Raw genomic sequence first — 13,464 nt, 5'->3', positions numbered from 1 at the left:
ACGGTGTGGATATGCAACAGATACATCAAGGTAGGCCCCATCGTCAGAAAAACAGTTACCTGATCCTCCCAATAATCCCCCACCCCTAAAACCAGAGCCCCAATGGAAAGTGGACAAGAAAAATAGACATCAAAAGAAAAATGGCCCAAAACAGTGAACGAACGAAGTGAAAAAGAAAACTGACGGTAGAAAAATGAATGGCTAAGATCCATCAAACGTAAATATTAAAAATAAAAAGTCGATCACGATGGGACTCGAACCCACAATCTCCCGCTCCGGAGGCGAGCGCCTTATCCATTAGGCCACGCGATCCATGTGATGAAAGCTATTGCATTTAATTTTTCATATTTTCAAAATCTACGCCACATGTTCTGCATTCATTATCACCCCGAGCACCATGGGCCCACCGTGATTTTCGTGTTATATAAAACCCGTCCATCCATTCCGGCATCTCATTTTGAATATGACCCCAAATATGAGCTAGATCCAAAACTCAGGTGGGCCCCGCAGTGGGGATGGAAACATCCACCATTGAAATCTTCTCGTGGTTCATCGTGATGTGTATATCCCATCCAATACGTTCATAAGGCGATCCTCACCTGGATGAAGGGAAAACAGGAATATTATCCTAATCCAAAACTCATGTGGTCCTTACGAGGTAGTTTGCGTTTAATCCGTATGTTTCTTGTATTGTGGCCTGCTTAAATATTGGATCTCCTTCATTTTTGGATTCATGTCCTATAATGACCTTCAAAAAAGGATGGACGGAGTGGATGTAACATAAACATCAAGGTGGGTTCCACAGAGCTTGGGATTTCAGGAGCAAGATCCGACCCATGCTCTGGTTATGATACATGTGACTGGGCAATTCATCAGTTGGGTCACACTTGCATGAAAAAAAATGGACAGTTAAAAAAAAGAAGCAGACTGGACGAAATGTCCCAAGATGGTGTGATTCTAATTCCTGGGTTATGCCCACTGTGATGTATGTGTTTTATCCAATGGGCAACGTGGATAAGTCACATACATCACGGTGGGCCCCACGGAGTATGCAATCTGCCCATGCCCCATCCAGGGTAGGGCCCAGTAAATGAAAAGTCCCCATCTTGGAACATTGGAGTGGAGTTATTTGATACGCTAGAGTACACCGAGGGTGCACAATCACCTATAAACTGTTCATGTAGCATGTATTAACTCTATATAAACCCACTAAATTTTGGGGCCCGATTCGCTGATTCGCTGAGTCATGGACCCAAAATCAGATTGGTTGAGCAAATCAAACCTTGATTCATGGACACTTGGACAATTTTCGTCTTCGACGGTCCAATAAAAATTCACCAATTTGATAGTCAGGCCCAATGTTTACTGTGTCACGGTCCCAAAATGAGACTGATTGGGCAAACCTAACCTTGATTCATGGACACTTCTTGTAACATGGGGCTATCGGACATTTTTCATCTTTAATAGTCCAATAGAATCCACCAATTTGATAGTTAGGCCCATTGTTCGCTAAGTCATGGTCCCAAAATCAGATTGGTTGAGCAAACTTAACCTTGATTCATGGACTCTTCTTGTAAAATAGAGCTATTGGACATTTTTCATGTTTAACTATCGAATAGAAATCCACTTTTTGATAGTCAAGCCCATCGTTTGTTGAGTGATGGTCCCAAAATCATATTGGTTGAGCAAACCTAATCTCGATTGATGGACACTTCTTATCACATAGGACCATTGGATATTTTTCTTCTTTAACTATTCAATAAAAATCCACTAAGTCATGGTCCCAAAATCATATTAGTTAGGCAAACCTAACCTTGATTCGCGTACAGCTCTTGTAACATGAGACCACTGGAAAATTTTCATCTTTAACTGTTCAATAAATCTAGTTAGTTAAGCAAACCTAACCTTATTCGTGAACGCTTCCTATGACATAGCATCATTGGACATTTTAACCTTGATTCGTGGACACTTCTTGTAATATAAGACCACGACATTTTTCATATTTCGCCGTTCAGTAGAATTCCACCAATTTGATAGTCAATTTATTAAATAAGCACAACTTCTACTTCAGATATGTCTAAATTTGGATTCATATTTGAACATTCTTGTTTGAATTAGTTATTTCCAAGAACTTTCTTAGAAAGTGAATTGCATGTAACCTCGGGCATAGAGATATTCCTATACCCGGATCTGTGTAGAGCCTGTAGAGATGTCCGTGGCAAATCAACTTTGTCCATCTATTTTAAAATACCACGATAGGATGTGAATCTAAAAATCAAGCAGATCCAAAATATTATGCGGGCCAATAAGAATCTAAAAATCAAGCGGATGGAAAACTCACATGGGTCAGACCACGTGACACAAAAAACGAGGTTGTTTCATCCATCACATGGGCCACCATATGAATTTCAAAGTTTTTCGATGGATTTTATGGTTTTTCATGGTGTGGGTGTAACGCCACGAATTTCGTGACTTGAATATGGTACTCGTGCAGTGGAATTCTGGGTGTTATCGAACCACAAATAGAGTTGGGCATCGGTCCGGATCAGATTGGGCCTAAATTGACCCGATCCGAAATTCCAATAGTCTGACCCGAACTTGATCTGATCCGAGACCGAGTCTAGGTTACCTACCTCGGACCGATCCGATGCTTGATTGACTTGACCCGAACCGAGTCCGACTCGGTCAGGGGAACCGAGTCGGATCGAGTTGGATACGATTCGGATCGTTTAATATGGTATGGTCCATTTCAATCTTCAATATATCGTACTTTTGTGTTCAACGCCTAAAACGATACGTCAAAATGGATGAACGGCTTATATAAAACATATACATCAAAGTGGGCCTCACATGACTATGAAAGAAGTGTATCACATTTTCTCTGTACGTATTATATTGACGTGCATTGCACGTAAGTGTAGTGACTCTCTTTTCACGCAAGTCTGTGACTTGCTTTATTGAGGTTAGCAAGTTCTATGAGTCTGATGGTGGGGTATGTGTTATATCCAAACCGTCCATTCATTTGGCGAGCTCGTCTTAAGGCTTGAGACTAAAAATAAGACAAATCTAACTATCATGTGGACCACACAAATTGTTTAATGATGAAAATCATTCTCTGTTACTATTTATGGTGTGGTCCAGATGATCTTTGGATATTATTCATTTTTTAAACAAGGCTCTATAATAGTCTCTAAAAATATATGAACGGTATAAATATAATAAATACATTACTGTGGGGCCCATGTAACTTTGATATCCTTTGAACCGTTCGTATAACTCGGAGCTCGAGGAGCGTCAATGCTCATCTGGGCACAACACGTACCTACAGCTAGCGCCTACAGCCAGCTACATAGCTATGTGCGGTACACCAGCAAATCCACTTGTTATTGTACACAGTAAACTCTATTAGGGCCCACCTTGAATGCATGTGATTTATCCACACCGTCCATTCGTTTTTGCAGATCATTTTAATGGTTGAACCTGAAATTGATGCATATCCAAAGCTCAAGTGGACCATACCACAGGAAAAAGTAAAATGATCAATAAGAACTACTCCGGATTGGGTAAGATCGGATCAATCTGGATCCATTCGGATAGGGTTTTTGGGTCGAGTTGAGTCAGATTAGGGCCAATCCGAACTCAACCCGAAAAGATTTTAGATCTGGATGGGGCTACCCGATCCGCACTAATCCAGACCGTCAATTCGGTTCTGATCGGGTCTGATTGGGTCTGATCGAGTCGGATCCATCGGATCGGGTCTGTTTTACTAGGCTCTAACCACAAATAATATAATTTATGGAATAATAACATCAACAATTATCCAACACGGTAGGCATCTGCAAGTAGAGCTGGGCATCGGACCGAGTCGAATCAGATTGGGTCCAACTCGATCCGATGCAAAATCTCAATTGCCTGACCCAAACTCGATCCGATCTAGGATCGAGTCCGGGTAACCTAACTCTAACCGATCCGAAATGTACGTGATCTGATCCGATCCGAGTCCGACTCAGTTTTCCGGGTCACCTAACTCTAACCGATCCGAAATGTACGTGATCTGATCCGATCCGAGTCCGACTCAGTTTTCCGGGTCACCTAACTCTAACCGATCCGAAATGTACGTGATCTGATCCGATCCGAGTCCGACTCAGTTTTCCGGGTCACCTAACTCTAACCGATCCGAAATGTACGTGATCTGATCCGATCTGAGTCCGACTCAGTTAAAAAAACTGAGTCGGATCGGATTTGGCACTGTTCGAATCGATCTAGATTTCAAGAGAAAAATTACAAAAGAAGTGATAAGGCGATTGACGCACGAAGAAAATGTGTCATCTTAGCTTCAAACTAGAAGTCTGAAGAAGAAAGACTCGATAGTCGGGAGAAAGACGAAAGCAAACATATGAAGACGAAAGCTCTTTTCCTTCCATCTTCCATTTTTTTCCCTTTAGTCAAGACCAACGGTTCGTGAGCGAGATGGCAAAAAGACCAACGGTTCGTGAGAGAGAGAGTGAGTGAAACCGCCAGTTTAAAAAAGCCTAGAGCACGAGCGGGACGGCAAACTATTTAAATTGAGCAAAATCGAAAATGCCCTCTTGTCCGAAGACTTCCGGGTTCGAACGGATGGGATAAGAGTCTTTTCAATTGTTGGGAACTCCAGCTATTTAAGAGTCTTTTCAGTTCTTGGGAACTCCAGCTATTCGCATGAGAAGATACTTAAGACCCATTCGCGGCACACATGCTAATTTAGCATACGTGTAGTGTATTCGGACCATCTAATGAGTTCTACAGTAGACATGCATTGGTCTGAAAAATTGTTCCAATCAAATTTTATGGTGGTCCACTGTATATTAGAAAAGTAGATAACCAACGGTTTATATTCAAAGCATAATTGTGGCCCACCTATTGAGTGAGCCTTCTTTATTTTGAGATACAGTTATTTTATGCTAATAATAACCTGACGAGTGGCCCGGATATCAAAAATTTGCAACACTTGGCCTATTTGTCACCGATAACTAATTTAATCTCTCCTCGCCCAAATATCATAAGCATTTCTCTTTTAAATTACTGAAAATTCAACTTAAGAAGTGGATAGGTAATTTATATCCAGTAAGATTCGAAGGTGAAGATTATATGAGGTAGGTATAACAGCTTCATGTGTGAGGCCCTGACGGTAGGTCCTGACAAAAGCTTCTTTTTTTTTTTCTTTAGTCAAATGCGGAATCATGAGGTCCTGACAAGTGGGGCCATGGATTTTTAGATCCATGCTTACTTATATGAAAAAAAATCATATTCTAATCGGGTCGGATTCCGGATCGGTTCGGATTCCTGATCGGATCTGGTCCAATCCGAACTCGACCCAAAAATCTTTCGGATCTGAATGGATCTACCAGATCCGCACCGATCCAAGCCATCGGTTCGGTTCGAATCAGGTCAGATCAGGTCGGATCGGGTTAAAAATGCTCAGCTTTATCTGCAAGTGAGATATACTGAAGAAATTGGAAAGTAATCCAAGTATTACAACATGCACACTAGTTCATCTAGATGGGGGAATTTATCACAATCACCTTACATGAATCGAATGTTCAACAAACTAAAAAAAAAAAACTAGCCACCGGTTTAATTCAAAGAGCTCAACAATGTTATGAAATGGCTCCTCAAATAGTTCATCCACATTTTAAGAATCTCATAATCTATGTTCATCCATTTTGTGTAATTACATAATAAGAGTTAGTGACTATCTCAATGAAAAAGTCTTACTAAGTTTTCATGTCTATCGTCATATTCAAGCATAATTTGTAAAACAGGCAAAACATTCATGATCATCACATCTTGATTAAATGCATGAGATAATGCATGAACTACGAAGTGACATGGAAATCATCTGGTGAAGTCAATGTATCATCCAAGAAGTCCCGAGAAATAACAAAATGGATGGTCAACAATATCATGATCCGAAAATTACAAAGTGATGGTCAACGGTATGTGATATGAAAATCCAAAGTGATGGTTAACGATAATATGAACCATAAATCACAGAATGACAGTCAGCGGCAACATGAATTGAAAATCACAAGTAAATGACTTGAGAATCACAAAGTGAGTCAACAGTAACATGAATCAGAGATCACAAGTACATGACCAAGAAAATTACAATATGACGGTCAACGATAAAACAAACCCGAAATCACAAAGTAATGATCAACGGTAACATGAATAAAAAATTACAAGTGACGGCCAACAACTTTATTAATGTCATGAATACATGTTTAGCCCATCCTCTTATTAGTACAGTTCGTGCACAACCTAATATGAAGCCCTTTACAATTAGCGACCTACAATGTCTCGGTGCCATAATTAATTAAGAGGAACAACATAGCTTCAATTGAAAATAATTTGCATTTAAAATCAAACAAAGGTTCATAGCCCGTAATACATGGGCATTCAAGATAAGTAACAAAGTGAAGCACAACAGTATTAAAACCCGGAAATCATAAAGTGCCAGTCAACAGTAACTTGATCCAAAATTTTAAATAAATGACAAAAGGACAATCAACAATAACATGAACTGAAAATCCAATAAATGACCTGAAAATCATTAAATGACGATCAACGACATCCCAAATTACAATTTCGTGGTATTGAGATCATATCCAACATAAACCAATAATTGTAAAGGCAAAATCAATGAGGTGTGAATCAATCAAGCAACATGTATGGTTATTACTTCAAGCACTTATAGTGAGTCATATTAACCGCAACCTTACAACATTATTAACAATTCATATCCCTACTTTCAAGTACCATTCAATACTAATTGTCATGTGAAAAAAGATTTAATAACACATATACACATTAACATAATAATTCATGTGGAGACAAATTTTAATGTAAGCATACTAAACCAAAGTAAGTTATACATATGGTAACATGAAATCAATTTACATATCTAAATGGATACATTATTTAAACACATATGAGGTGTGTTTAAAATCAAAATTTAAACTATGGCTAGAATATGAAATGAGGATGAAAACTTAGGGGGATGTCATGTCCTGAAAATCTGCATCCGAATACAAAGACTCTGATCCCGAGTTTCCGGATGTGAACTTAATAAAAATACATGTGTGTCCTCGTTCAGATTCACATTCATTCCATACACAAATAATCAGAGTAACACATTTCAATTAGCGGATCCAAAGTAAAGTAGAGATAATAAAATCCAAAACTATATGGCTAATATGCAAATATACTATTTTAAACGTGGTGTTTGCCCATATGAGAATTATATAAATCACGATAAATACAAATATTTATGAAAAATACAATTACCCAAAGCGATGGAGCTATGAGTCTACTGGGGCACCCCGAGCATGCTACCATCTGATCCTTTTCTTGAGTCATTTACATATGTAAAATATAAGGTGTCAAACGGCAACATAATGAAAAAATATCTCCAAGATTTTACTCGTGATATTTTAGTGATAAGAAAATTCATAATAAATACATATTTCTACTTGTAATACTTTTAAGCATGTTACCTCTAACACACAAATACGAAGCAAGTTACACATGTTATAAACACAATCAAGTATAGACAAAATGATATCAACACAAAATAAATAATTATTAAGTTAATTTTTAGTCCATGATACGATATTATGCGCAATAGTTGGCCCGTGACACAACTCACCAATAAATTCCATGATGATATGTGCAATGATTGGCCTGCAATACAAACCACCAATAATTTCATAATGTTATGCATGATTAGCTAAATTGTTATTATTCATGGTTCGAATAGCAGGTTGGCAAAGCCGGGATACCGTCATTCCATCAATAATCGTTAAAACGGATTCACGTAGCTCGTGGCGGCACGTAACGGCCTTCACCTACATCCCTTAATCCAAATATGAGTTAATAACCCAATAGTACATACAACTTATTGGGTTAATATTAGGGCTTATCGCCCAAGGACAATCACACTCAGGGTGAAGGTCATCACCTACACTCTGAATTTGGAGAAGTCACGACACCCAAACCATTAACAACATTGTAAGGTCGTGACATTCATCGATGCTCAATGGTCACTACGGGGAGGCTCATCACCCAATATTTTTTTCCTATGGTAGGCATGTCACCCCAGCGTAGGCTGATAACTGGGACACAGCGTCCCATACAACTATGCCCGTCTTATAATTTTTTTAGGATCGTAACGCATTAATGGTTATGAGTACACTTAAATCAATGGTAATAATGGTATCCTAGATTCTATCAAATGTTGTACAATCACCAACCATAAGAATGATTAAGCCCTACATTAAACTGATGTGATTAACTAAGAAGGACATCCAGCAAATCGGCATTAGGTGCAAGGCATCCCATGTAGTTTTAACCACCATCGATCGTTCATGTTCAACTTTGATCGATTGTATAAGCCTGGGTTAGCCATCCTAAAGCGGATTATCCGCATATTTAAGTAATTTATGAAGCTCGATCCACCACAACAATGATTCAAATTTATTCACTATATAAATATGATCGCAAAGAAATTAAATATCACGACATGGTATACCAATTAAACACAGGTACAAATTCAGTGTAATTCAATTCACATCAACCCAATTCAATTATATTGACATTCTTTAACATTCGACATCAAAGAGTTATAATATTATGAGTTTTATGTCATTCAATCATTTCATTAAGCATGTTATCAACCAAATAACAAACAAACACATTTAATTATTTTAAAATGACAGGTAAAAGCTCGAGAGTAAATATTCACCTTAGAGTAAAAAATCTTTGATTTGGATGCGGCCATGGCATCGAAAATTTGGAAAAACACTTCAAATCTTAATTTATCAGCAATTTCACTGTTATTAACGTGATTTCTAATCTAATTATATTTTAATTAAGGGTTAAGAGTTTTTCCTAACTTAATTCGAGCAAACCTTGACTCGATTTGGAGAGTCGGGGCCAAGAATTGACGTACAACGCCATCCACGTGAGGTCACGCCTAAATATGGCTTTCCCAATAACATGAGTTGCTCATAATCAATTGTCAAGACCCTAAATCCTAATATGAATAAACCCTAGAGTTAGGGTTTTAGGAAAAAACATCGATTCATATATCAAATAAAATAATCTTATGAAATTCATCACTAAGAAGCTTGAATGGGATGCAAAGCTTACCTCCGATCACGAGTGGAAGTGGATTTGGTAGAAGAAACGGTGGCTCCGAGGGTTTTCATTGAGAGGAATCCGGTGAAAATAATACCAATAACCCGTTTCTCTCTTTCACTCTCATTTTCTTCCTCTTTCTCTCTTCCTCTCCTCTTCTTTTCTCTTTTTCTCTCATTTACTAAGGCAAATTCGTATGGGGATGGAGGGAGTGAAATAAATGAGTATTTATAGTGTTATATATGGTGCAAATGGCCTCAATGCATATGTACTTACTATTATAACCTTGTGAGGGATTGTTTATAACTTTTGAGGCCCACTAAAAGATGTATGAGTCGATTTATGTCGTATAATAGTTAGCTCTATAGATGATCTACGTATGAATACGATCGGTCTGCCACTTGGATGCATAAATTGATGGGTGTAATTAGAAGTCAGTTCGATGGTCACCGATCATCGATCAGGGCCGCGACCATATGAATATGTGTAAGACATTACTCTAGGTTATCATCTTAAGTTTGATTGAGATGTAATGGCACAAAAGCTACAACTTAGGCCAAAGAGTGAAAAATGGACATTTAACTTAAGTTTTCAACAGACTATAAAGGAATTTACACATCCCATGAACTCACATTGTGAGCCTAAGTTAAGTGATTTGAGACATAATATCAGTGCGATGTCTCGCGTTAACGTCATGTTCGTTAAGACAAAACGTCTTTCTATAATTTTCAGGTTCATTGGCCCACTGACGAGCGATTTAAAGCTTGTTCGGATGATCATGGCTTTTTTAAAATAAATCGAGTAGTGAGATTTCTTATGTGTGATGATTAGAGTTTAGATTAGTTAAGTTCATAGCGCGGTCTATTCGTAATTAGCAGAAATGATGATTTGACTCTAATCACCCTAATCAAGAACTCTAATTCAGTTATATTATAAACTACCTGAATTTATAAAACATATAAAAAAATATAAAATATTAAATTAATCATATAGGATGATTACTAGTATGATCATAAGTAATTCCCAAGAAAGCACATAATATAAAAACTCTAAGATGAAAAAAATATGTGCGGTCCAATGGCAATCTACAGTTGCATAATTTTTTAGTTTTAATAGGTTTATTGCTTGTAATGTTTTTGATACTTTTAGTTACTTTATTATTTTTATATTTGTTATGGTATTTTATCATCAAATCCACTTTTTCCCTACTAAATTTTATTCCATTTGGAGTTTTATAAAAACTTTGGAAGTACCAGCTGCTCAAAACCAATGATTTTCGGTATAGTTTCTAAAATATCTTTAAAATAATATTATTTTTGTTTTGTTTTTAATTTTTATATAAATTTATATTCATTAAGCTTCAATCTAGCTTTTAAATCACCTCAATCAGATTTGTAAAACAAAATATATGAATTTTTTAAGTCAACGCATCGAAACTGTCAATTGCTGAACATGGCTATAGTATTGAACAGGGGGGTGGCAGTGGCACCACCGCCTGCTGATCAATTTCAGCGGTGGTACTGCTAGGGTTTGTTCAACAACTCATTTTTGGCAATGGCACCACCAGCGTCGGTCCACGCTATTTAAAGTTCAAACGTATACTCTTTTGGTCGGTTTTGATGGACACCACATCACTTATTTGTATCCCAAACATGGGTAAATGCATGCACTCAAATTAAGAAGTCAAAGGTAACGCCCAAAGACATTCAATTCTTAAGTTGGCAAAAATTCGGAGTGTTACAGGGGATCTCCTCACCTTGTGAGGTAAATTTTTATCCGGAGTAATGGAATAAAGGTGGAGATGCACATAAATGTCAAGTTCTATCTTAAAATGGGGTTTACATATATTAGATCATATTATAATACCCCTTATTGGGTTAGATGATGAGGTTAAATTAGATGGTTGACCTAAGTCTATAATTGGGGAAAAAATATAGTTAGGCTTCAATGAAATGATCTAGACGACATATTAACGTGGATTTAGAGGCCTCCTCGTGTCGAGAACGGGTAATATTAGTCATAGGTTGATGAAACGCAGTAAATCTCGAGTTATCTTGGTGATGTACAATAATCTCACCTTGACATGCTTGGTGCGACTTGAGATCAAACAGGAATGTTTTAAACATTTGGACACGGACAATGGGCAACAACAACTCCCCTTAAAATTGGATCACATAACCTTAATCCGACTCTTAAGAGTCGACTTGGTTCTGTTGGGAAGAAACCTGATTCCTCCTTTTCCCTTTCTTATTCTTTATTTCTCTTGTTCTCCAATCTCAGTCACTGGCTCCAAAATAACTAATCTATTGTCAGAATTTAAACATTAAAATGGACGACGAGTCAAGTCAGCATTTGACTCGGCAATTAGTGATTAGGGAAGAATGGCTACTTCCCTCCCCTTCAACTCCTACTTCTTTAGATCTCTATAATGAGCCATGGGCCAACAACAATTAACAACCACACTTGGAGGAAGACAAACTTGGTTTGAGTCGAGTGAAGAATCATTGACTTGGCAACGAGAGCGGGTAGTAATTCTCTTATGATCTCTCTCTATCTCTCTCTCTCTCTCTCTCCCTCTCTGTCATATTGTAAAGGGTTGTCTAAATGAGGGGACACCTTTTTATAAGCGTTTATGGGTGTCAATAGGTCGGGCTCGGGCTTAAAAATTAGAATTTTAAATAGGGTTGGCTCGACAGCCCAGCTCAAAAAGGTGGGTTAAGACCTACCTGAAGTCCCTCCCATTGACAACCCTATAGGTGTTGGACTCAAACGAGTCGGGTCTGAGTCGGATTAGGTTAGTGTGGCACCGAGATCGTGATCTGTGTGACTTCGTGTTTTTTGGTTTCAGATGGTTAAAATTTGTTTAAGGATCCGAGTTTCTTAAAATTGAACGTTCGGGATTTAAAATCAAGGCTGGATGATGGCTTTATACGTTCCGTTCAATTAGAGGAGGTGAGTCTGGCTATAATGGTGGAATATACTCACACGGTTAATCTTCTAATCTAATTATTATAAATGGCTTGGATGAGTCTCACGAAGCTCGTGGGACCCACTTTTTTGGACGCATAATAACGAGAAGTTAGTGGGTTCGAAGCTTTTCAAATATGCATGTTCCTTGTGAGCGGCATAAGAACACATGATGGAGCGAGTTGTTTATTATAAAGCAGTTTGTAGACGCTCATACAAATTTATTTCGGACGATGTAGGTGAGTTGGAAGGCAAAAAATGGCATGGATTGAATCTTGATAGCAACCGATTTTAGACAGTTAGCGGGAATAAGTCGTTGTGAGCTTCTGGTTATTTTTTAGCAATCCGAGTGATTGAAATATAATGACTAAGATCTATAGCCACGGATATACAATTACATGGATTATCTACCATGACACGCAAAAGCTTAACGAAGCTTAGAATTATGGCTAAGCCTTAGAGAGGGGGGGGAGGGGGAGGTCAAAATCTCGTGCAATTAAAACAACTTACTAATTTAAATTAATAAGGCAAATAACACCTATGCTTACAAGCCAAGTGGGTCTAATCACACGTATTACAATAGATGCAACCATATAAGCAACTAATCTATAAGTATGTGCGCACAATCAATTAGATGCATAACATATAATCCATTCAAGCATTTATTTAACTCAACAAATTAAACTTATAAGCATGAATAGAAACATACAAAATGATAATTACAAACATAAGCATGTATAGTGGTTCAACTACTTATCCACTTCATTCTCGGTGGATGTACTTTTCTCGAGTATACTGGATTTCACTATATCGAAGGTTTTTAATTAGGTTCACCTCTAACATTTACAATAGTTTATCTTAAGCTAGCCATTAACATACACGCACACTCTCGTGTCAGATGAATATGTTTCCACCAATGTCGGTGGCTCCCATATAGAGTTGGTTTTCTATCAGCTGACTAACAATCACTAGCGGTCATAATTTAATGCCCTACGTGCACTCTTGCCGGAGGCTCTCTATGGAGACTAACATGTACGTACCCGTGTCCGGTGAATGCAGGCATAATCTAAGGCCCTACGTTTACTCCCGCTGGAGGCTCCCACAGAGACTAATATGTATGCACCGGTGTCTAGTGAATTCGGTCATACACAATAACTTATTCGAGTTTGGGTTACAAACTCTATACTCAATATTACACGAGGAAAGAGTGTGCATGGATTCTAAAATCTGACAACCTTATTTGTCGAATTAAGTCTCGTTATTACTCTCTGCTTACGATACTTGATCGATGCTCTCTCATGCTTTAATCAACGTCTCAAA

At 37.9% G+C, this 13,464-nt stretch overlaps 1 non-coding gene across 1 annotated transcript; it reads right to left on the bottom strand.

Moving 5' to 3' along the window:
• Window positions 1-239: 239 nt before the first annotated feature.
• TRNAR-CCG (transfer RNA arginine (anticodon CCG)) lies at window positions 240-312 on the bottom strand. The gene has a single exon. It is a non-coding gene; the product is annotated as a tRNA-Arg (tRNA).
• Window positions 313-13,464: the final 13,152 nt, after the last annotated feature.

Source organism: Magnolia sinica, chromosome 3 (genome assembly GCF_029962835.1).
Source record: "Magnolia sinica isolate HGM2019 chromosome 3, MsV1, whole genome shotgun sequence".
In the NCBI taxonomy this organism is placed as follows: Eukaryota; Viridiplantae; Streptophyta; class Magnoliopsida; order Magnoliales; family Magnoliaceae; genus Magnolia; species Magnolia sinica.
This window is presented reverse-complemented; position numbering and strand designations above follow the sequence as displayed.